Source organism: Pseudophryne corroboree, chromosome 3 (assembly GCF_028390025.1).
Source record: "Pseudophryne corroboree isolate aPseCor3 chromosome 3, aPseCor3.hap2, whole genome shotgun sequence".
Taxonomy (NCBI): Eukaryota; Metazoa; Chordata; class Amphibia; order Anura; family Myobatrachidae; genus Pseudophryne; species Pseudophryne corroboree.
Window position 1 is genome coordinate 197773283 of NC_086446.1, and position 25317 is coordinate 197798599.

The 25317-nt window shown below is 41.4% G+C and overlaps 1 long non-coding RNA gene and 2 pseudogenes across 3 annotated transcripts in view; 2 read left to right on the forward strand and 1 right to left on the reverse strand.

Moving 5' to 3' along the window:
- The window catches only part of LOC135057590 (uncharacterized), a 353032-nt gene that overhangs the window by 117151 nt on the left and 210564 nt on the right, over positions 1-25317 (forward strand). The gene's annotated exons all lie outside the window — the stretch shown is intronic.
- LOC134896181 (5S ribosomal RNA) lies at positions 13790-13908 on the reverse strand (annotated as a pseudogene).
- On the forward strand, positions 15911-16029 carry LOC134894635 (5S ribosomal RNA; annotated as a pseudogene).

The window sequence follows — 25317 nt, forward strand, 5'->3', positions numbered from 1 at the left end:
AAAACCTCAGCCGGAGCATATCAATCAAAAACTAAATGGGTATCTTTGCTAACCCCCTGGGCTGTGGTACTCTAAACAAAAACCTCGCTGACCTTTGGTCTGCGGTACTCTAAACCTTCGCTGACCTTCTGGCCTGTGGTATTCTGCTACCTTGCTCCTTTGTACTTCAATTTATATTAACGTGAGCTAGCTATTCTCACGCCACCAAGTCTACACTCACCTGGTGTGGTCTCCTACGGGATCCCGAATTCCCTGGGTCCACAAAACCTTTATTATGTTTGCACACTCATGCTCATTCACTCAAATACACTTTGGTTTTTCTGTACAGAAAATTAACTTTCATTCAGATAAACAGCCTTAGTACCAGAGGTAATACAGTAAAAAAAAGTTTTATTTAAACTAAATCTTGGAAACTGAGCAATTTGTGCTATTGTCGCGTGGCTACCGTCCCGCGCCTAAACTAAACAATGCTATTGTGTAATTTGTACTTAGCGGCCGTACCCTAACGCACGTTGCGTAAACACGCGACCGTGCGTATGTCTTTACGTTGCATACGCAGTCCCGTACTTTGTCCGAGACACGTGTACAAAGACCGTACGTCCGCAGTAGTACAAATCCCACACTTCTATAAATGTAAGCGATATTACCTATAATCGTTTACTTAACATTACACAGTATCTTTCTGTATAAACCTGTTTAACTAGGCCAGACTGTATTGTGTTTTACGTTTACTTCCTTAATATTTAATCTATGGGGTATATTTACTAAGGTCCCGATTTTGACCGAGATGCCGTTTTTTCATCAAAGTGTCATCTCGGTAATTTACTAAACTCAAATCACGGCAGTGATGAGGGCATTCGTATTTTTTGGGTAGTCCATGAAAATAATTACGAATGAATACACCATCGGTCAAAATGCGGCTGTTTAAGTATGAATATCGGTCATTTACTAAGAAGTGCAAAGCAAAAAAAAATAAAACACTGCCGTGAAAAATTACAACTCGTAAAAAAGTGCTAAAAAAAACCAGACCTGCTTTTTTAATCCGTGATTGTATAGGCATGCAGGGATCCATGAGATCCGTGCATGTATATCAGTGGGAAGGGGTGGGAAAGTGGTTATTTTCTTTAAAAAAATTGCGTGGGGTCCCCCCTCCTAAGCATAACCAGCCTCGGGCTCTTTGAGCCGATCCTGGTTGCAGAAATATGGGGGAAAAAATGACATGGGTTCCCCCATATTTAAGCAACCAGCATCGGGCTCTGCGCCTGGTCCTGGTTCCAAAAATACGGGGGACAAAAAGAGTAGGGGTCCCCCATATTTTTAAAACCAGCACCGGGCTCCACTAGCTGGACAGATAATGCCACAGCCGGGGGTCACTTTTATATAGTGCCCTGCGGCCGTGGCATCAAAAATCCAACTAGTCACCCCTGGCCGGGGTACCCTGGGTGAGTGGGGATCCCTTCAATCAAGGGGTCCCCCCCCAGCCACCCAAGGGCCAGGGGTGAAGCCCGAGGCTGTCCCCCCCCCCATCCAATTGGCTGCGGATGGGGGGCTGATAGCCTTTTGTGAAAATGAAAAGATATTGTTTTTAGTAGCAGTACTACAAGGCCCAGCAAGCCTCCCCCGCATGCTGGTACTTGGAGAACCACAAGTACCAGCATGCGGCGGAAAAACGGGCCCGCTGGTACCTGTAGTACTACTACTAAAAAAATACCCAAAAAAAGACAAGACACACACACCTTGAAAGTAAAGATTTATTACATACATCCACACAAACATATACACATACTTACCTTATGTTCACACGCAGGTCGGTCCTCTTGTCCAGTAGAATCCATGGGGTACCTGTTGAAAAAATTATACTCACAAAATCCAGTGTAGATCGGTCCTCTTCAAATCCATTTGTAATCCACGTACTTGAGAAAATAAAAAAACGGAGTCCCGACCACGAACTGAAAGGGGCCCCATGTTTTCACATGGGACCCCTTTCCCCGAATGCCAGAAACCCACTCTGACTTCTGTCTAAGTGGGTTTCTTCAGCCAATCAGGGAGCGCCACGTTGTAGCACCCTCCTGATCGGCTGTGTGCTCCTGTACTGACTGACAGGCGGCACACGGCAGTGTTACAATGTAGCGCCTATGCGCTCCATTGTAACCAATGGTGGGAACTTTCTGCTCAGCGGTGAGGTCACTTTCGGTCAACCGCAGGGCAGAAAGTTCCCACCATTGGTTACAATGGAGTGCATAGGCGCTACATTGTAACACTGCCATGTGCCGCCTGTCAGACAGTACAGGAGCACACAGCCGATCAGGAGGGTGCTACAACGTGGCGCTCCCTGATTGGCTGAAGAAACCCACTTAGACAGAAGTCAGAGTGGGTTTCTGGCATTCGGGGAAAGGGGTCCCATGTGAAAACATGGGGCCCCTTTCAGTTCGTGGTCGGGACTCCATTTTTTTATTTTCTCAAGTACGTGGATTACAAATGGATTTGAAGAGGACCGATCTACACTGGATTTTGTGAGTATAATTTTTTCAACAGGTACCCCATGGATTCTACTGGACAAGAGGACCGACCTGCGTGTGAACATAAGGTAAGTATGTGTATATGTTTGTGTGGATGTATGTAATAAATCTTTACTTTCAAGGTGTGTGTGTGTCTTGTCTTTTTTTGGGTATTTTTTTAGTAGTAGTACTACAGGTACCAGCGGGCCCGTTTTTCCGCGCATGCTGGTACTTGTGGTTCTCCAAGTACCAGCATGCGGGGGAGGCTTGCTGGGCCTTGTAGTACTGCTACTAAAAACAATATCTTTTCATTTTCACAAAAGGCTATCTGCCCCCCATCCGCAGCCAATTGGATGGGGGGGACAGCCTCGGGCTTCACCCCTGGCCCTTGGGTGGCTGGGGGGGGGACCCCTTGATTGAAGGGATCCCCACTCCCCCAGGGTACTCCGGCCAGGGGTGACTAGTTGGATTTTTGATGCCACGGCCGCAGGGCACTATATAAAAGTGACCCCCGGCTGTGGCATTATCTGTCCAGCTAGTGGAGCCCGGTGCTGGTTTTAAAAATACGGGGGACCCTACTCTTTTTGTCCCCCGTATTTTTGGAACCAGGACCAGGCGCAGAGCCCGCTGGTTGCTTAAATATGGGGGAACCCCTGTCAATTTTTCCCCCATATTTCTGCAACCAGGATCGGCTCAAAGAGCCCGAGGCTGGTTATGCTTAGGAGGGGGGACCCCACACATTTTTTTTTAAGTTTTACAGTGTTTATTTAAAAAAAAAAAATGAACCCCAGCACGGATCACACAGATCCGGCCGAGATTCTTTTTTAAAAAGTCGGCAGTGTTTTGCTAATCACTGCCGTAAAAAAACAGAAAAAAAAAACGAATGACATCGACATCGGAAAACCCGAAAAGGCAAAATACGGCAGCTTAGTAAATTAGTCGTAATAAATTCAAAAAGTTGCAATTTTACACTGTCGATGTCATTCGTGATTGAACTTTGACCTTTTTCCGAAAATTACGAATGTTAGTAAATATACCCCTATGTCTTAACTAAATAGCAACAAATTTCTCAGTGCAGGTCTAAATGAATCTAGTAATCAGTACTTATGGCAACAATGCGAGCCGGTATACAAATACAAAGTACAGGTGTATGCTTGTGTTGTGTGCGCTTATGGCGCAAAAATAGAAATTCACAGACTTTTAAAATAGCTTTGCGTATTTACCTTACGGATCCCACCAGCATCCCTACAAACCATGCAGAGCAGACGCCATCTTATCAGCAATGAGATAGGGTTTACCAGTGTATCCACCAACCAGGAGAAGGCTTGCGTGGGATACCTGTCCGCCCTTTGCTGATAGATAAAGTCTGCTTTAACCTGCTAGGCTGCGGGTATGAGGAAAAACCGGACGATGTCCCCAATTGATAATGTCGATATTATCTTAAACCATAAAGCTATACCTCTAAATACACTTTTACCATGGAGCCGCTGCGGCCGCTAGACTTAATACACACGCTACGCACTTTGTACGCTATTTGCGTACAGAATCCCGTACCTTGTATGGGCTTAGCGTACAAACGCCGCGCTGGGGGTACAAAGTACACACAGCGCGCACACACTCTTGATATACTTTAACCCTTATTAGAAATGTGATGCAATAATATTATTACACTCTAAACCGTATGCAGCAAAGCACTGCAATGATGTTACACCTTAATCCTTATGCAGCGCTGACGGTATAAAGTACCCGCAGTGCGTACACACCTTATCAATACACTTTTAAACCTTATACAGTTAGGTAATGTAATATGCTTTAAACCCTAGCAGGGAAAAGAGGACACAACACCGATATGTAGTTAAACACTGGGCTCTGAAACCTCAGCGTATATATCTGGAAGGGGATAACAATACAATTTATACACTACAATATACAACAGAGTAAATGGCTACAGTCAATGTACATACGTGAGAATATTCGCTTGTGCAACCTGGTCCAGTCCTCCGCTAATCAGGTAGATAGCGTTCAGTCTTCTGACCGGCCAGGCAGCAACAGGCTTTTTATACACGACTTCCATAAACAATACAATGGATACTGTAATCCCTTTTTCCATTGGACACAGAGATGCATCTTTACATTACAGGAGAGGTCATAGGTTGATTTGAAAAGGGGGGCGATGTCTTTCTCAACTGCTCTTGTGGGTGGTCTCCTCTGGATTCCCGCCGCATACATAATATACAGTAAATACAGTTTATATCTATATTCTACTTCTGCACATAACTATACGCAGGAACATGCGATCTTCCTCTAACCAACACCGGAATGTTACCCTTAAAATACCCTACAGCTGGATACTAGACATAACCTTAGTCTGTCCCTTCCTATCATGCAAAGGCGAATCCCTTAGTCCTGGAATCATTTAAACTGTTGATACTAGCTGATTTGGTGCAGGGGGGCTATGTGTACAATGTGCACTATTTGGATTAAATATGTAATGTTTTGATAACCCTCTATGCGCTCACAAACTCCGCCGTAAATACCCATACCACGTGCAGGACCGCGGGAGCGATCATACGCAAATTGCAGATATGTGCACGCATGGCGGAACAAGTGCATGCGCAGCGGGCATGTGTGTGTGGTTAGTACGTGCTGTGTGTATTACAATATTTTTCGACTTTGACAACACATAACCCGAAAAATTTCCGGTGCACATCACTAAAATACTGTAGTACTGTCTCCTTACTATAGAAGCACAGAGAAGAAAGTCACTGTTCTTCTGCCATCCTTTTGGTTTGTGGGTGCCTTCCACTCTAAACTGCAGTTCATTGTTCATATTCCCAAAATATGATGGAACATTTTTGACATTGTGATATTACACTTATCCAATGCTTTCATTTCAGCTAGGATATTCCTAGTATTCTGACAAAACAGCTTTGGAGTAACAGAATGTCCATGTATTTTTTTCCTATCATCTGTACTTTTCTACATTTTAACAGTAATTATTTTTAGACACCATTATAATTGCAGTTTATGAAAGGTTGATGCTGTAATCAACTGAACTCAATTAAATGAAAAACCTACATTCTCTAAATAGCAATTGTCTAAATAGCCATTTAAAATGTAGTTATTAAGTTTGAGTACTTATGAATTGGTAATGGTCAAAAATGTTCTCATAATATAATAAGCTAAACTGAAATTCCAAAAAAAAATATTTTACTTCATGATACAAAAGCGCAAATATTTTTCATTAAGCTTGTTCATCACCTTGGACAGTTCACATATGCAGGCCTTTAGTATTGTACTGTATATGGGCCCTCATTCCGAGTTGTTCGCTCGCAAGGCGAATGTAGCAGAGTTACACACGCTAAGCCGCCGCCTACTGGGAGTGAATCTTAGCTTCTTAAAATTGCGACCGACGTACGCGCAATATTGCGATTACAAACGAGTTAGCAGTTTCAGAGTAGCTCCAGACTTACTCTGCCTGTGCGATCATTTCAGTGCTTGTCGTTCCTGGTTGACGTCACAAACACACCCAGCGTTCGCCCAGGCACTCCCACCGTTTCCCCGGCCACTCCTGCGTTTTTTCCGGAAACGGTAGCGTTTTCAGCCACACGCCCCTGAAACGCCGTGTATCCGCCCAGTAACACCCATTTCCTGTCAATCACATTACGATCGCCGGAGCGAAGAAAAAGCCGTGAGTAAAAATACTTTCTTCATAGTAAAGTTACTTGGCGCAGTCGCAGTGCGAACATTGCGCATGCGTACTAAGCGGATTTTCACTGCGATGCGATGAAAAATACCGAGCGAACAACTCGGAATGAGGGCCATGGTTTCCTAACTCCTATCCGCAGGGAAACCTGAGAGTACAATTATACCATTTATTTTGGGTGTAGTATGGTTTGCCGGCGGTCGGGCTCCCGGCGACCAGCATACCTGCACCGGGAGCCCGACTGCCGGCTTACCGACAGTGTGGCGAGCGCAAATGAGCCCCTTGCGGGCTCGCTGCGTGCACGGTGGTGCGCTAAGTGCGCCACGCTATTTTATTCTCCCTCCAGGGGGGTCGTGGACCCCCACAAGGGAGAATAAGTGTCGGTATGCCGGCTGATGGGATTCTGGCGCCGGTATACTGTGCGCCGGGATCCCGACAGCCGGCATACTGAAGACCACCCTTTATTTTTGCTGTAGCACATTCGTATTCAATGCTGACTGACATATTTTAAAAGATTCAAAGGTGGTACTAATTATTTAACTATTGACTCGGTGATGAGACCTGAAAAACATGCACTTGTAGCATTCTCTGAGCACTAGAATTGTGAAACCCTGCTTTAGACAATATAAAATAAACTTACTATACATGATTGACCAAATTTTTGGAAACCAGATATATCAATGTTATTAAAATGTATTTGTTTTTATTACAATATTTCTAAACTGAATCAATCTGTAATGCTGCACATATGATTTGATCAGGCAAATCAAATTGGAGCCTAAGTGTTTTTTTTATTTTTATTTTTTTTACACCGTGCTTAAAGGATTACTATATTAACAGATTTTCTTTTTCCTTTTTGATTGTTCTGTGTGTGGTTTAATTATTTAAGATTGATCACAGGGATTGAAATTTGTGTCATTGTCCAATTAAGTAGGTTTCATAATTTTCACCTTGCTTCATTTTTGTAGTCTAAATTATACTTTAAATGTTTAAGGAAAAACAGGACGCATAGCAGGCACTATTTATGTAATATCTGTTTACATATAAAGGGGATATTTATCAAACCTTCTAAAAAGGAAATTGTATTAGTTGCCCATAGCAACCATTAAATTCCAGCTATTATTTATCTAGTACATTCTAGAAGATGATACTCTAGCTACTATAGAATCTGATAGGTTGCTATGGGCAATGCCTCCACATTTTAGAAGTATTTAATAAATATTCTCCAACATGAATTAATTGTAAAACTTTGTACACAACCAATGGACTTACTATAATTTTCATTTATAATTTATAGTTTTCCTTAAATGCCATGCCTTGCCTTCTCTCTTATGTGCTTAAAATTGGTTGCGCCTATAAGGTATACAGTATAACAAGATTGTGTTTCATGTCCATGATTTGCAACAATGCTTGAGCACTCTTGGAAGTTTTATGTGGTTTGTTATAAAGACTGGACGGTCATTTATATTGCAGAGATATTATAATAAAAAACATGCACTACACATCAGGAAAAAGATATTGAAATATTTTAATTTAAGAGTCAATCTCCCTAAATTATCTCAATTCTGTTCTCCAAAATCTGTTTAATAAGCAAGTTGTATAAAACATATTGCAGTAAATTTATGTCATCTTATTTATTTTAATTAAATGTAGACAACCCACCCCCAACACAAAATAACACAAAACCAACCATTTATTGAGCAGATCCAGGTTATAGTTATTTATAAGTCATTTTGTGCATATCCCTCATATTAAAAATAGTGGGATCCAGTCAGGATCCCAGCATTCAGGAACCAGACAGCCAGAATACTGACACCAGTATCCAAACACTGTTCAGAATCCCAACACCAGAATCCCAACATGGATTGCAATCCCATCACCAGGATTCCGAACAAACATCTGCCATGATTGCAAAGAGATAAGGTGCCGAGAAGGGGGAGGGTAGGTGTAGACTGTGGGGGGAGGGTTAGGGTTAGGCTGTCGGAGGGGGGTTAATGTTAGTCACCACCAGGAAAGGGTTAAGCTGCCTCAGGGAGGTGGGTTTAGGGTCAGGCTGCTAGTAAGTTGGGTTAGTGAGGTTAAGGTTTAGTTACCTAATAAGTGTCAGGATCCTGAGTGGCAGGGTGCTGCTGTGGGTGTTCTGACTACTGGCATCCCAAGCACTGGGATTCCAATACCATCCCAAAAATATAATATTAAATAAGTTATCGTACTGTGTTACATTTTGTTTCTAAACTATGTTCATTTAGATTTTACCAGGAAGCAAACAATGAGGAAATTAATATTGTACCAGGTAAACTGTTTAACCTTTGAACATACCATCTGTGCATCATTGATGAACTGATTTTAATTTATTTAGTGGGACTCATTTATTGAGTGCTGTAAATGTACACTGCAAAATGACTTTACAGTATGTTGCACTGGATGATCCACCCAACACACACCATAGTATCTACCGATTATCCTCAATTCAGAAATGCCTTGCCAAGAAAAATTGCTTCTACACACAGTGGTGAGCGGGAAAAGTTTCAGTAGACTATCGGTACAAAAACTCCAGTTGTGCACCATGCAAGCAATTACTGTATGTGAGGGAATATTACAGTGATTTAAGCTCAATTCTATATGGGATAAGCTTATGTTATAGTGGTAGTATGTTATAAAGCAAGTATGGGACTACAGTATGTGAATTCCCCCATGAGTGTCACAACTAAGTCCACTTCCTACCACTTTGGAACCACCCCTTCTAATTTATCTGCTCAACTAATGTGGAGGTTCAGGCATTTGAAAGTGGAAATGAGTGCTGCTCATCAATTTTTAGTTAGCTAACACAAATGTCATCATTAGTATCCACACTTGCACCAGTCCCATGCTCAGTGTTGGATGAAGGGCACACCAGGGAAGGCAGTGGTAAGGGCCCAATCTTAAGAGTTCTAGCCTGCCACCAGAGATGGTGTGACCAGCCTCCACAGAGGAACTTGGCCAACCATTAGAGAGGACATGCAAAGAACAGGGCATCTTTGTAAAGGAGAGGACAGGGGTTTGCCAGGACTAACCACTTTAATTGGCAGAAGGTCTAATCTTAATGTAGTTTTTTTTCTAGAAACATTCATTAACTCAAGTAAATCCATCTTCTAACCACCAAGCTACTGATCTCTAGTGGAGGGCGTGTGGCCCTCCGTCAATAGGGTACAGTGGAGATTTCCCATTACACCTGTGGGTCAGTCTTACCCTGTCAATCGCAGGTTCAAGATATTCATCAGAAATAAGTTTACTTTCCCATACACGACTCAGAATTGAATTTGATGTTTTGATACATTCCCGTGACAACACTCCTACAAGTCAGGGTGGTTCTAAGTAATTCCTCTACCGTTTAATTCTCCAAAATGCCCTTATTCACAGAAAGACAGATCTGGCCATTCTGTATCCAGCTCTGAATAGGTTCAGCATATGTAAAAATGTCTCAATTCACTTTTGCGCTTGTGCTATATGCAACAACTCACTGCGCCCATGAAGAGAGATTGATACAACTCAGAATTGGTTCCTACAATATATATTTTGTTTTTCTTTACAGTCAGACATCTTTCTTACAGTAAATTGGTCTAGAGGGAAGTCAGATTATGAGTGTTCTTTTAATCTCAGGAGTTCAGACTAAACCTAGTTTTCATCATCCATTCAATAATAAAAAAGAAAGAAAAGTAAAAATGTTAACTTATGTCTGAGCTAAAGCTTCAGTCTTTATCAGCATAACATACACTATAATAAAACCTTCTGCAGTGTTTCAGTCCTGCGATTCAGACATTGACCGTGACTGGGCTGAACGAGTTCTGCACACAACCCTATCATCAGATTCAACCTATTTTGCAATTATGCAGTTTTCTTCCAGCCTGAGAGAGGAGTGAAAACTGGAGTCCCTCGTGGAAAGAAAATCAATTTGGTCATTTGTGAATTACCGCTGCTCTCACTTTTTATCGGTTTAACATTCTATAGACTAAAGAGACAAAAGATCAACGGGAAAAGGTTCAGTACAGAAGAATAGGTGTATGGAAATTCATATTCGATACAGTGGCAAAGGCTAAAAAGATATGTGGTTAAGATGAGCAAAATGTTCCCTTTCATTATCCTTCATATAAAAAGTACTCTCTCTCTTTTGTTGTATTATCTTTTCTGTGCAACGTAGTAAAAGCTTTACTGTAACAGCTCCTTAAGATTTTTAATTTAATGTTCAAAAAGATATACTGTACAGTTATTTTATTCTTAATAGGCCAGCCACTGATAGCTTGTCTATATTATGTGCAGTGATATCTACTATTTAACCACTTACCTGGCATCTTCAGATTACATGCGGCTGAGCCACTCCACTGTGTCCCCCAGTTTTTGATGAGGAGATCCGTTCTGCAGATATGTATAATATAATATTTAAATATTTAAAAAAACACTTTGTAAACTATATAAAATAAAACAAATAAAAAAAAAAAAACTATGAACGGGTTTGAAGGGAAAAATCATCCATTAAGTGGTTAATCTTGATTGTAATACTAAACTGCTAATATTAGTTTAAATAATTTTTGTTTCATAGATTTAAAAGCAACAGTTACCAGTTTACTTTAAATATATTTATTAATAGTGTTCAGCTGTACAGGGGGTCATTAGGCCCTCTTTCCTAACCTCCATTTGATGCTTTACAGTATTCACAGAAATTCTTTAAGCTCCAGTACACCTGTACAATACAATTATGAGATGGCTTTTTAATCATCTAATAAAGTATAAACTTAAAAGAAATAGAAAAAAAATAGATTTTGGTGAAGAGAAAATATGGACACGCCTCATTAGTGTGCGCATGCTATTCCCTATACCTTATTTATTATACCATCATAAAAAGTTTATACAGTAGGAGTTATTTGTAAACATTTATAAAGCCTCTACATATTATGCAGTGGTTGCTATGGTTTATACAGAATATTTAATAATTCACATCTGTTCCTGCCGCATTGGTTTATGCAGTCTATATTAACCACAACACCCCTTGATGAACTCTGATGGACGAAACGCATTGGGTATTCTCTCACTGACTCTCCATACTAAGATAAGCTAATTCTCTCATACTAAAAATCTGTATAAAAGGTTTTGTATTTTTTAACCCTTTTTTAAATAAAAAAAAATATATTTTTTATTTTCTTTTCTCTAACTTTATTTTGAAAATAATTGTTTTATAGTTTATGTAAGAAACCTTCTTTTATGAGAATTTTTTCTGTGTCCTTTATCAATAAATCCTTTGTAAGAACCTTTTTAAACTAAGCCATTATCCCAGACCTATTATTTTTTACCATAGGTTGTTTTCTTTGAAATATTTTACCAAACACCATTGGTCGCTTGGACCCCTTATTCCCTATACCTTATTTTAATTGAACAGCATTTCACCCATGCTGAATACTTAAGGGTTAGCAGAAGCCCTAAAGCCAAGGGAGTGTTTGATGTTGTCAATATTGACGGTGTATATATTTGTTTTTTCACAAACACATGTGGCGCGTTGCTCCTATTGCTTATATATATATATATATATATATATATATATATATATATATATACACACACATTTTTAAAGCAGCTGAGTAAACGATTGTCCAAAGTGGGGATATAGTGATCATACTATAGCATACCTCCCAACATTGGGAGTAGTGGAAGAGGGACACTTTGCCTGAAAGGGGTGTGGCTTAATGAGTGCAGCGACCATGAACCACGCCCCCATTTTCCATCACTATGGGGCATGGCTAGCGCTCTGCGAGCTGCTGGCATGCCCCCTGTATCCAGTCTCTAGTGAAAAGACGCTGTGCTCATGCGCACAGTGTCTATTCACTGCTGCTCTGTTAGGCAGAGCAGGGACTGACAGGAGCCTCCCAACTGCACCCCCTCCCACCGCGAGACTCTGTGGCCCATGGGTGTGACAGCAGGACAGTCCCAAAAAAATGTGACTGTCAAGAAAAATCGGGACAGTTGGGAGTTATGCTATAGGTTTTGTGGTGGTAACTTTGTAATGCGATATTGAATTAAGCTGTAGAAAATGTTACTGAGGCTCAGACAGCATAATTGGTAAAGTAAAACTGAATATTTGATGACTGTAAATTCACTGCACAACTTTATTTCCAAAGGATCTCCTTATTTGCAAATCTAAAAAACTGCATTAACAAACCCTCATTTATTTTGTCAAGATCCCAATTTGTGGGAACATAGATTTGCAGACCATAATCAAGTCACCAATTTAAGGCTCTGCAATATTACATTACAAAGGTGCATGTTGCTACAGGCCAGATTTATTCTATGGTAAACCAATTACAGAGGCAAGTTAGAATGCCATAGCTGCACAGCTTATTAAAATGTTAATTTAAATGCACAGGTCAGATGCAAATATAGCCTATGCTATAGAAAATTACACTTCCTCCTTGTGACTCCTTAATAATCACTGTTTAGATGTTTTCATGTAAAGCACATAAACTAAAATACATGCAAACATGTGGACTTTTAAATGATGTTGTGTTTATTTTGGTATCATTTACTTAAATTCTATATCTTTTATGGTTGCGACTGTATATCAAAATTGTAATAAACAAATTCAAGTTATTGTAATCATTTAACCATATTAATGTAATTGTATTTCTAGTGTTGGAATTGTTATGGTTCATTACAACATGCGTGACTTAGAGAGACTCCTGTAAAGATAGAGCTGCAGTTGTACTGTACTGGTTTTGATTAAGAAAACCGCTCTAAAAAAAACAATTATGCAAACACCACAAATATCAGACGCAATTTCCCTGTTTTAATCAAGCATACACTAAATTTGAATGGAAACCTAATAAAGACCAGATAGGTCTTTCTACAGACTGATTACATTGTTAAATTGAGATTATATGACATTAATGATGACAATGGCCAATAGACTATAGGTCCTGCTTCCTGCCCTGTACACACCCCATCAGTTATTTTCAGACACAGCCAGCACTCTGGCAAAGGGGTAAGAATGGCTATTGTTGCCGTTGTAACTGTGTCTTATAATAGAAAGATGATACTAGCAGAGGGAGAGAAAGAAAGCTCTTGTGTGGGCGCACTCTTAAAAATGAAGAAAATATTGTTCAATTAATTGCTGAAAGTTATTAAAATTTATGTTTATTAATCAAGAGTTAAAAACAAAATACCCCTCTACGATCCAAAGAAAAAATGTAAACATAATAAAGACATGAGAAAATGTAAAAATGTTCTGGTCTGTTAATCACATGAGAAGGATTAGAAAGGCTGCAGACACCTAATAGTCTAACACCCGTTTCTCCTGACCAGTACAGATAATCTGTATTAATGAAACCGACCAAGGAGGTCACTAGCTGTAGAAGGTCAAATAATGTGTCTTAGAGAACCACTGAAATCAGGTTGATTCTAAGCAATTTAATATTCACCTATTATTCCATGTTACTCAGAATTGGAGATATCTGTATTGATATAACCTGAACGCAGAAAAAAGAGAAGAAAGTTTTGAAAGAACAAATAGTGGTGATACTGCTGTTGGTGTCCACCCTTCTGAGGAAGGGGAATAGTCCCTACTCTACAACACCAGGTATTCCCAAGGAGTCTCCTCTCAAAGTACTGACCCGGCCCAATGCTGTTTCGCTTCCAAGATCAGACGAGATCGGGCATTAGCAGCGTGGTGTGATAGTAGAGAGGCTATCTACCAATGAGAGTGCACCTATACAGATGGTAGAGTAAAGATTTAGAAAGATAAGGCCATGTAGATCTACTTTCCACGTTAGGCGGGGTGAGCAAAATGTCACTTAATGGCAAAGTGCACCCTGGATCGTGAATGAGAGTCTACGGAAAAATAGTAAGTGGTGAAAAGAACAAGGATATTGTCACTTTTTAAATTGGACTGGTGGTTATTAACCCTGGTGGGAAACCACGTCACAGAGTATGCAGCGTCAGATAAAATAGTACATGGAGATATACTTCACATATGTGTACATTTTTGTACAAAGCAACACATCATTACTTTGAAAAAAACCTAAAAAGGTATAGCACACTGTATACAAAGGAAATGAAATAGTATGAAGAATGAGTATAGTCTGTAATCTATGGGGTTTATCAGGCTATATTATGCACAGAAAATCCAAAATAATTGGCTTGCGGTGTGAATGGTGTGTCAAGCAAAAAGAAGCACTTATTGCCGTGATATTGTTCTGCAGTCTGTAGGATTAATCGTATGCAAGAAAAAAATCTCCAACATGCAGCATGCAGTGTGGAGTAGTGTGCCAAATGAGCACATATGCCAATAATGCTAGCCTGTGATATGTGGGATTATAGTACTAAGATGTGCACAGAAAATTACAACTACTAAATGTGCAATACATGTGCCCAATGAAAAAAAGGGTACTTATAAAAATGGAAAATTCAAACATAAATTGCAGATGAAAAATGGCAGATAGAAAAGTGATACTCAAGATATCAGGATCTGGAAATAGGTGAAAATGCGGGATCCTCCAAGGACAGGTTCCATGCTGTAAATCCATGGAAATGTGTCTTAGAGAACCACTGAAATCAGGTTGATTCTAAGCAATTTAATATTCACCTATTATTCCATGTTACTCAGAATTGGAGATATCTGTATTGATATAACCTGAACTGGCTGAACTGGCTGGGATGCGTCATCAATCCTTTTGGCTTCCCACGTCTCCATGGGAACTCCCATACCTCCTCCCCTATGTCTATTTGGGTACGTACAACCCATTGGCTGCTACCTGACACTAGCAGGGTTTTTAAACCCCGCACACAGCACTGACCATGAGATCCCGGAAGTGAACAAGCCCAAACGGGCGAAACGCGTTTTCCACGGATTTACAGCATGGAACCTGTCCTTGGAGGATCCCGCATTTTCACCTATTTCCAGATCCTGATATCTTGAGTATCACTTTTCTATCTGCCATTTTTCATCTGCAATTTATGTTTGAATTTTCCATTTTTATAAGTACCCTTTTTTTCATTGGGCACATGTATTGCACATTTAGTAGTTGTAATTTTCTGTGCACATCCTAGTACTATAATCCCACATATCACAGGCTAGCATTATTGGCATATGTGCTCATTTGGCACACTACTCCACACTGCATGCTGCATGTTGGAGATTTTTTCTTGCATACGATTAATCCTACAGACTGCAGAACAATATCACGGCAATAAGTGCTTCTTTTTGCTTGACACACCATTCACACCGCAAGCCAATTATTTTGGATTTTCTGTGCATAATATAGCCTGATAAACCCCATAGATTACAGACTATACTCATTCTTCATACTATTTCATTTCCTTTGTATACAGTGTGCTATACCTTTTTAGGTTTTTTTCAAAGTAATGATGTGTTGCTTTGTACAAAAATGTACACATGTGAAGTATATCTCTATGTACTATTTTATCTGACGCTGCATACTCTGTGACGTGGTTTCCCACCAGGGTTAATAACCACCAGTCCAATTTAAAAAGTGACAATATCCTTGTTCTTTTCACCACTTACTATTTTTCCGTAGACTCTCATTCACGATCCAGGGTGCACTTTGCCATTAAGTGACATTTTGCTCACCCCGCCTAACGTGGAAAGTAGATCTACATGGCCTTATCTTTCTAAATCTTTACTCTACCATCTGTATATAGGTGCACTCTCATTGGTAGATAGCCTCTCTACTATCACACCACGCTGCTAATGCCCGATCTCGTCTGATCTTGGAAGCGAAACAGCGTTGGGCCGGGTCAGTACTTTGAGAGGAGACTCCTTGGGAATACCTGGTGTTGTAGAGTAGGGACTATTCCCCTTCCTCAGAAGGGTGGACACCAACAGCAGTATCACCACTATTTGTTCTTTCAAAACTTTCTTCTCTTTTTTCTGCGTTCAGGTTATATCAATACAGATATCTCCAATTCTGAGTAACATGGAATAATAGGTGAATATTAAATTGCTTAGAATCAACCTGATTTCAGTGGTTCTCTAAGACACATTATTTGACCTTCTACAGCTAGTGACCTCCTTGGTCGGTTTCATTAATACAGATTATCTGTACTGGTCAGGAGAAACGGGTGTTAGACTATTAGGTGTCTGCAGCCTTTCTAATCCTTCTCATGTGATTAACAGACCAGAACATTTTTACATTTTCTCATGTCTTTATTATGTTTACATTTTTTCTTTGGATCGTAGAGGGGTATTTTGTTTTTAACTCTTGATTAATAAACAAATTTTAATAACTTTCAGCAATTAATTGAACAATATTTTCTTCATTTTTAAGAGTGCGCCCACACAAGAGCTTACTTTCTCTCCCTCTGCTAGTACTTGTACTCTCTAGCTCTGGGCGCACCACCAATAGGGACATAATTAGAAAGTTTGCAATTTTCTTTCCAGTAATATAATTGTCCAATTGTTGGTTTCGTATAATCTTTGCAATTTATACATACCGGTGCACGGTCGTTCTTCTTGTCCAATAGAAAGATGATACCAGACTTGAGATGCTGAAAAGGCATGTTATATGATGTCTTCATACACAACATTTTTTTAAGCACAAGCTTTTGGAGATGATTTCTAAAATGTCTATAATTTATTTACAACAAACAGCCACATCTATTTTTTATTAATGGGTATTTTGGATCCTTGTCTCATGTTCAGAGGAACCCAACTATGTTACTATCTCTCAGCTTTACTAATTAATTTGGCATTAGACCATTTGATATTTGATGGGATGCTGTCATGTGACCGCCGCTTGGGATCCTGACGGTCACCGTGCTGATGCCGCGATCCCGAGCGATCAAATGCCCGACAGTTGGCATGCCATCCACTGCTTGGCGAGCACAGAGAGCCTGCAAGGGTCTCTCTTGTGATTCCACCCCACCCCCCCTGCCAGCATTCTGCGGCCAGGATCCCGGGGTCGGTATGCTGACCTCTGGGATCCCCACCACCGGTCTCACAGCTCCAACTCTTTGATACATATACTATCTACATGGCACTACAGTACTTTACAAGTGTCCATAGTAGTGATCGTGAAATTAAGTTAGTGGATTTTACAGGTGTTTTTTTTTTTTTGTATTCTAGATTGTAAACTTGCACGCAGGGCCTTCCTACCTCTATCTGTCTGTCTGTTATTACCTGGTTTTGTTTTGTTACTGTTATTTCCAATTGTAAAGCAAAACAGAATATGCTGCACTATATAAGAAACTGTTAATAAAAGTACAAATGAATAAATCTAATCTGCACTTCTAATTACTATTGATCCTGGAAGAAATTGTACTATGCTCTTTTACATATGCATATATTGTTTTATATAGACTGTGATGGATATTCTGTTTGTATTACAGTATGTATCTTCCTTTTGCTAATGACAAAAAAATGTTGTACCAAGTTGGCTAATTCATAAGCTGGTAATAAATTGATAATTATTTGTATTGTTCAGACTGCGACACATAACTTGTGGAACAAATACAGCTGCTGTCAACAATAAAAATGTATGTAAAGAGTAGACTGTCTTGCAGTTGAAAAACTCCTTGGTTTTCCAATTCAGGAAGGAGGAACAGTTTTGGTCATCTCAGAGCACCTGATGTAGTTAATGTTATTTAATAGTATGAAACGGTCATTGTTAGCACTAATGTTTATGAAAACAGTCACTGCAATTTGTGATTAATTGTGACTAGCATAGGGGTAGGTATATGCTAAAATGGTTTTAGGTATCAATGGCTGCTGTCAAAGTTTCAGTGTTTCTAAATCTTCCTAAACCTAGACACACCCTTTGATGGAACTTCCTTCCACAATGATGTCAAAAATAGGTCATGCTCCATGCTATTTTCTTGTTAGAGGTTTAGGGGGTTATTCAATTGAAATCGGGAACTGCCCTCTTGTCGAAAAGATGGCAGTTTTGGACTGTTTTAGGTCGGAAGGGGTTCCGAGCAATTCAATGCTGCCCCCTTTTTCTGACAAATCAGGAAATCTGACTTGTCGGATACCTGTTAGAAAGCATGCAGATTGGCGGCTTAAGCCGTCAATCCACGTGTATTGTCGGAAGCGTGGCCAAATCTGACAGGTTTTAAATAAAGTCTGATTGGCATTGTCGGGAAGGGGACAAACCTGTCGGATTTGGCCGTGCATTGAATACTCATATGTCAGATCCTTTCCGTCGGAGAGGATCCAACATGAATTGAATACACCCCATAGCACACCATGATTTGTCTGACCACAACGTTCTATGAGGAGAGAAAGTGATTATCAGAAAGAGAAAGCAAATGACATAATAAATATTATAAATGGTGATCTCTGCAAGCTAGGCTAGAGCAATATTTTATTATTTTATTATTCATATGGATCCACTAGAGTACTTTAGTGCCATAAATAGAAGTAAAGGGGGGTATACACGGGAGAGATGTGTGCTGAGCGAACCGCTCAGCACACATCTCTCCCGCCGCTCAGCATAGCGCGATGTGTGCTGAGCAATGCTGGGGGAGGATGGGGGCCGCTCACTTCACCCAGCGGGTGAAGTGAGCGACCCGCTATATTGGCCTGCATGCAGGCTCAATCTAGCAGCGGCGATAGCGATGTGCGGGGTCACGCATCGCTATCGCTGAGGGGGCTACACACGAGTGATCTGTGCTTAAAATCTAAGCAATCTAGTCAGATTGCTTAGATTTTCAGCACGGATCTCTCCGTGAGTACCCCCCTTAAGAACAAACCTCACAATACAATATAAAAAATTGTGAAAGAAATGTTAATTTACATATATCAATAGTTAGTCTGCAATTTACTTTAATTACATTATCAGAACAAAGGGCAGAGTATACCACTAGAAAACTAGGCAGAGCTGTAACTTGCAGAAGCTGGAGAGTTTGTAGGAGGGGTGTTAGGCTTACATGAGTAGGTGGCTTGTGAAAGCACATTTAAAATCAGGGAGGAGGCAAGTGAGTCTGATGTTATCAACATGATTGAATTCCTGATGGTGGGAATGGGAAAAATGTATGAGGTAAGAGATGAGGTTGCAGTTATTTTTAGAGTCAGTGTGGACTGCCAGGCTGTTGTAAGAGAGTGTTATAGCCTAATGTGTAAAGTCAGGACAGTATTATTTAAGGAAAAGGTGAGTGCAAGGGTATGGAGGGATGATTGCAATATCAGTGCAGGAGAGAGTGGTAATGAGAAAAAGCAGAGAGTGCAAAAACCAGATAAAATTAGAAGGCTCAAGAAAATCAATAAGTCATATGGTGAGAATAGCCTTGTGAGAATTAGGAGGAGTGGTGAGGATAGAAGAGTATCCCCCAAAAAGGGGTGAATGTTGTGAGGAGGTCCTTTGAGAAGTACCAAATAAGGAAGAATAGGTTGGCGGGATCTTTGACTGGGAAGTTGCAGCCCCCCAGGATGAGGGAGGTCTAGGGAGAGAAAATTGGTAAACCAGGCAGACAAGTTATCAAGGGATTATAAGAAAAAAAGATGAGCAATAGATGATGGCAATGCACAGAGCCAGAGAAAGTGAATCTCAAAGGAGGAGGAGATTTCAAGTCGGATAATGTTGAAAGTGTAGGTGAAAAGATGGAACCCAACCTTGCCACCCTAACAGCCATCAGATTAAGAAAGGAAGGAGTAGAATAGCACCTGAAAGGGGAGGCTGAGGGAGTTAGTGGTGAAGAGGTCATGGGTAGTGGTGAGTTAGTTGTCTTGTAATTTCAGAGAGTGTATGGTAGTGCTCCCACTTCACCATCATTGAAACTAAGCATACTAAGGTTATGGCTAGTTACTGGTACTTCTTTAACAACTATTGTTTATTTTTTTTAAATCCTTTACCTCTTACAATTTTGAATTAGATACAATTGTAAAATAAAACATATAGCATTTGCCACCAATTAAATAAGTGATTCAGTCATTAAACAAATCATGCTGAGGACTATATAAATATAGCTATCCCTGGACCTGATTCTGATTTGTAATATATTGCACAGCTGCTTCCACACAAATAAATCATACAAATAGATGCCTCCTGCATTCATCTGCGAGCTCCAAGTGCTGTATTTGAGGATTCAGCATTGGCTCACAATTGCAACCATCATCCTGATGGTCATAACTCGCGCTGGTAGCAGTCCTTGGTCACTTTGTGTAAGCTGAAGCTTACTCAGACTGGCTATTGGATCTGGCCAAGTCCAGGAAGTCTGCGAATGATAATGCAGCCCCTGGGCCTAGCATTCCTGCAAAATGGACATAGTAGCGGCCCCTTCTTCGCCTCCCCAAATGCAGCAACATGTCAATTATGCTGTGACTAATGGTAGTCTGCAAGCGATATCACAGGACCCACTCTGCACATGTGCAGACCCCCTAAGCCATCAGGCTTGCATACAAATTCAAATTAGGGCCACTGTGTGAAACTCCTTTTTGCATGGGTCAGTTGTGGAAGTGTGTCCTTTATGAATCCTAGTTGACGTGTATCATTTACTCAACTGCAAATCAATGACCTGAACACCCATCATTATTATGAGCAGTTAAGTCTTAAATTTAAATGCTACTGCGCTTGCTTAATTTGCAGTGACACCTGTTTATAAGGGCCCTGGATCTCTCCCCCAATGACCATATCCTCATCTCCCATTGTCTGGTCAATCTCTTATCCTAGTGCTTACCATTGGACCCAAGGTCCCGCTGTTCATTTCCCCACTATTCTCCCCCCTTGTCCTTGATTGTACTGCATCTCCTTGAGCTTGATGTGTGTTTTATTATTGCATATATACAGTACATTACACTTCCCTGGGTGTCAGCACTGGTTACACTACCCTTGCTATGCGCCTGTTTTTATATTTAGTGTGCAGTGGCAAACGCAGGATTTGCATGGGGGGGTTTCCAGAACTGGGCGGAGCCAATCACGGGGGTGGGGACTGAGGTGACCCAGTATATGCTGGGTCCGTAAAACTAGTGTGTCTGTGTGTGTGTATATGTATATGTGTGTATATATATATATATATATATATATATATATACACACACATACACATCTACACATATATATATATATATATATATATACACATACACACACACACACACACACACACATATACATAGCATATTAAACATGCATACATATATATATATATATATATATATGTATATACATGTGTATATATGTATGCACATGGATATATATGTACTATAATTAAAATAAAGTAAACTTTTATTGCACTTACAAGTGCCACCAGGAAGACAGCAGGCTGCAGAGGACACTACAGCCATTAATAATACTCATGCAGCTAAAAAAAAAAAATTTTTTAGTGGAGGGGGGTTTCTGGGTGCTCGGAAACCCCCCCCTGGGTGCGCCACTGATGTGTTACTGTATATGCAACTGTAACTTTATATGTTCCCAAAAACTGTGAAACCACATACTGCAATAATGATACCTGCAGAGTTTTCCCTCTAAATTTACTTTAGATTTAGGAACAAATCCAGCTAAAGGGTACAAATTTGGACCATATTATGATAGAGGAGGGTAAACTGCAATGCATTGAGAATCTTGCTACTTATGTTTGTAGCACAGGCATGAATGACTGCCTCTGAGAAGTAGCACTGTTCCCATCCCCAACTCCAACAGTGCAACATTGTTTCAATAAAGTGTAAAACTACACTTTCTATTTTAATTTTCTAACTCTAAATTAGGCCATATACTGCTGATTTTAGAGTTTATTCCCTGTAAGCTGCAAATGCACTCACATTGCAAACCGAGAACTAAGGGCCAAATGTACTAATCCTTGAAAAGTAATAAATTGCATGGTGATAAAGTACCAAAAAAAAAGCTTCTGTAATTTTTCAAACCCAGCCTAAGACATGGCAGTTAGGAGCTGATTGGCTGGTACTTTATCACTGTGAAACATAGGCATTTCTATCATGGGTGCAATGTGTGCTGTGCACACGGGCCCCTAGGTCCAGGTGCGCCCACATCCCACATATTGCACCCATATTGTAATACTCACCTCTCCAGAGTCCAGTGCCGGGCGCTGCAGCAGCAAAAAAACCCTTCCAAAATGGCGGGTGCGCATGCGCAGTAGACTCCTGCATATTGCCAGAGCCTACAGCGTCGTGGAGAAGAGGGGGCCCACCCAGTTCTGCACACAGGGGGTCATTCTGAGTTGATCGCTAGCTGCCGATATTCGCAGCGCAGCGATCAGGCAAAAAATCGGCACTTCTGCACATGCGTATGGTGCGCACTGCGCACGCTCGAAGTACTTTCACAAAAGCCAATGCAGTTTCACACAAGGTCTAGCGACGCTTTTCAGTCGCACTGCTGATCAGTGAGTGATTGACAGGAATGGGGCATTTCGGGGAGGTAACTGACCGTTTTCCGGGAGTGTGCAGAAAAACGCAGGCGTGTCAGATACAAACTCAGGCGTGCCTGGGGAAACGGGGGAGTGGCTGACCGAACGCAGGGAGTGTTTGTGACGTCAAAACAGGAACTAAATAGTCTGAAGTCATCGCAAGGCAGGAGTAGGTCTGAAGCCACTCTGAAACTACACAATCTTTTTTAGTAGCATTGTTGCGATCCTTTCGTTCGCACATCTGCTAAGCTAAGATACACTCCCAGAGGGTGGCGGCTTAGCGTTTGCATGGCTGCTAAAAGCAGCTAGCGAGCAATAAACTTGGAATGAGGGTCACAGTCCCCTCTTTTCTTAAGACGCCCCTGCCGTGAAATGTATAACTTTTCAAGCCTTAATAGGTTTCCCCCAATGTTTGTTTTAAACAGAGCTGCATGCATCTATATGACTTCTCTGCCCCATTCCATACCCTTAGTTTTATAACCTCATAATTATCAGACCACACCAAACCTGTACTTGGCGGCAGAGGCATCACCAGGTGTGGTGACACCCGGTGCGTGCTCGCGGCAAAAAGGGGGCATGACCACAAAAGGGGCATGAACTCACTGGATCGTTACTCCAGGGAGAGGGCTTGTGGCAAAAGGGGGTGTGTCTGTACATTAAGGGGACATGGACTCGCGGGATCATCACTCCGCGGGCATGCCCAGCATCTACGGAGATGCCGGGCTGTACTGGGCTGCCCCCGGAGACTGCCTCCCAGCGCTGTCGGCTCCTCTTCTATGACAGGAGCTGGGTGCTGTAGCAGACTTTCACACTGCAGTACCTCACTCATGTCACTGCGGAGGAGCAGACATTTTGGTGTCACCCCTTCCAGGCATCACACCCGGGTTCGGGCCTACCCGCCTTACGACGCCACAGCTTGGCGGAAAATATGCAGATGTTAACCCAGACACACAACTTGGTATAGCCAGCAGCTGAGTCAATAATACACCCTCAGACGCTGATAGACACATCTCTGAATCAGGGCCATTATCTATATAGTGCTGAGTAATATGTGTATGCTATATAAATGACTGTTACTAAATAATAAGAAACGTCCTAGGAGCCCAACAGTGTGCAGGTCAAAACCATACAAAATTCATTAAAAAAACGGACTTGCATTCAGCTCTGCATCAGCCCATTTGTGTGCAAGGTGAAACCTTAAGAACTTTACCTCAGAGATGTTCACACAGGCAGCCAAGCATGCTGTTCTATATTGGATCTACGCACTTGATGGCTTTTTTTGAGACTCGTTCTATTCAAACAGTAAATTTACTATCTAATCACAAGTTGCCATGTCATTTTAAAACAGAGTAATGCAAGGCTGCAAGCAATGCATAAAATAATCTAACAAGACTGACAGCCAGTTAAATGACTCTGTGTTTGCTTTTTTATTATTGAGGCAGCCTTTGATCTTTTAGAATTAGCTGCCTTATCTCCAGGGAACCTTTACAATGGAGAGCTATTGTGTTAGGGCTGTCTGATCTGAAATGCACAAGACAGATTTGCGGATACAAATGGTTAAAGTGGGTAGGTTAGGAAAAAGCAATTATAAAAACCATTTCAAAGGACAGATTGTAATAAATATGACATTTTTCCACATAGCATGTGTCTAGGAATAGAACAAATAAAAGGGGTTGCCTTAAAAAAAAAAAAAAAAGTTAGACAGAAAAGCACCATAGATGACAGGGTTACATTCTTTCTAAGTCACTATATTCCAGGGCAGGACTGGGCATCTGGCACCTCAGGCAAATTCCAGAAGTGCCGATGTCCTGCTGGGCCAGTCTGGCCACAGAGAGACTTGGGCTGGGCGAGCAGCTCAGCCTCCCAGTGCTCTGCTCGGCTGCCCGGCTCACAGGTACAGGAGTTGGCTGAGCAACTCTGCCACCCAGCAAAAAGAGAGATGGAGTTGTGCCAGGAGGCCAGGCCCCCGAGACTCGTGGCACTCTCCTGTAAGCCTGTAAGCCATGGCCATGCCCTCATTTTGTGCACTTACAGTCATATGCCATAACACCGGCCCATGCGCACACAGGACACTGCCGCACTCCGGCACTGCCAATATTCTTGGTACACCTGCACCAAGGATACTGCCAGCATCCCCTGTCCAACCTGCACTGTACCAGACATGCACTATGACCAATTCACACTTTATCTAATGACTAAATCAACAAGCTGCTCATTCAGGGCCGAAGTATTCCCATATGACAAGTTGTCCTATTTAATAATAGCTGCAAAGGCAGAGTTTTATAGTAGAGATGAGCTGGTCCGGTTCCATGAGAACCAGACCCACATGGACATATGGGAATTGAGTTGATCTGAGCCACAGCTCATCTTAACTATCTTTAGTCAATTAGCGCTTGCCCATAGAGTTCAATGTGCACAGTGTTGAAGATACTGGCCTTCACACGCCCCACACTGAGGACACTGCTGGACCCTCCTTGCTGCCAACACCGCCAGCATCACTGCACTGCCATCACTGCCAGCACCCCTGCACAGACAACACCACATGCACTGCCAACACAGCTGCACCCCCACATAGAGGACACAGCTGGCACCCTTGCACTACCGATACTGTAGACAACATCCTCCTCACAGACACCACCAGGGGCATTTACCGTCAGGGCCCCCCTGCCTGCTATCACAGTAAGTGCACTATTGGTGTATCCACCCTGCACCTTATCCAACCTGTACCTTATCCACCCTGGTGTATCCACCCTGTACCCCGCACTGTATCCGACCCAC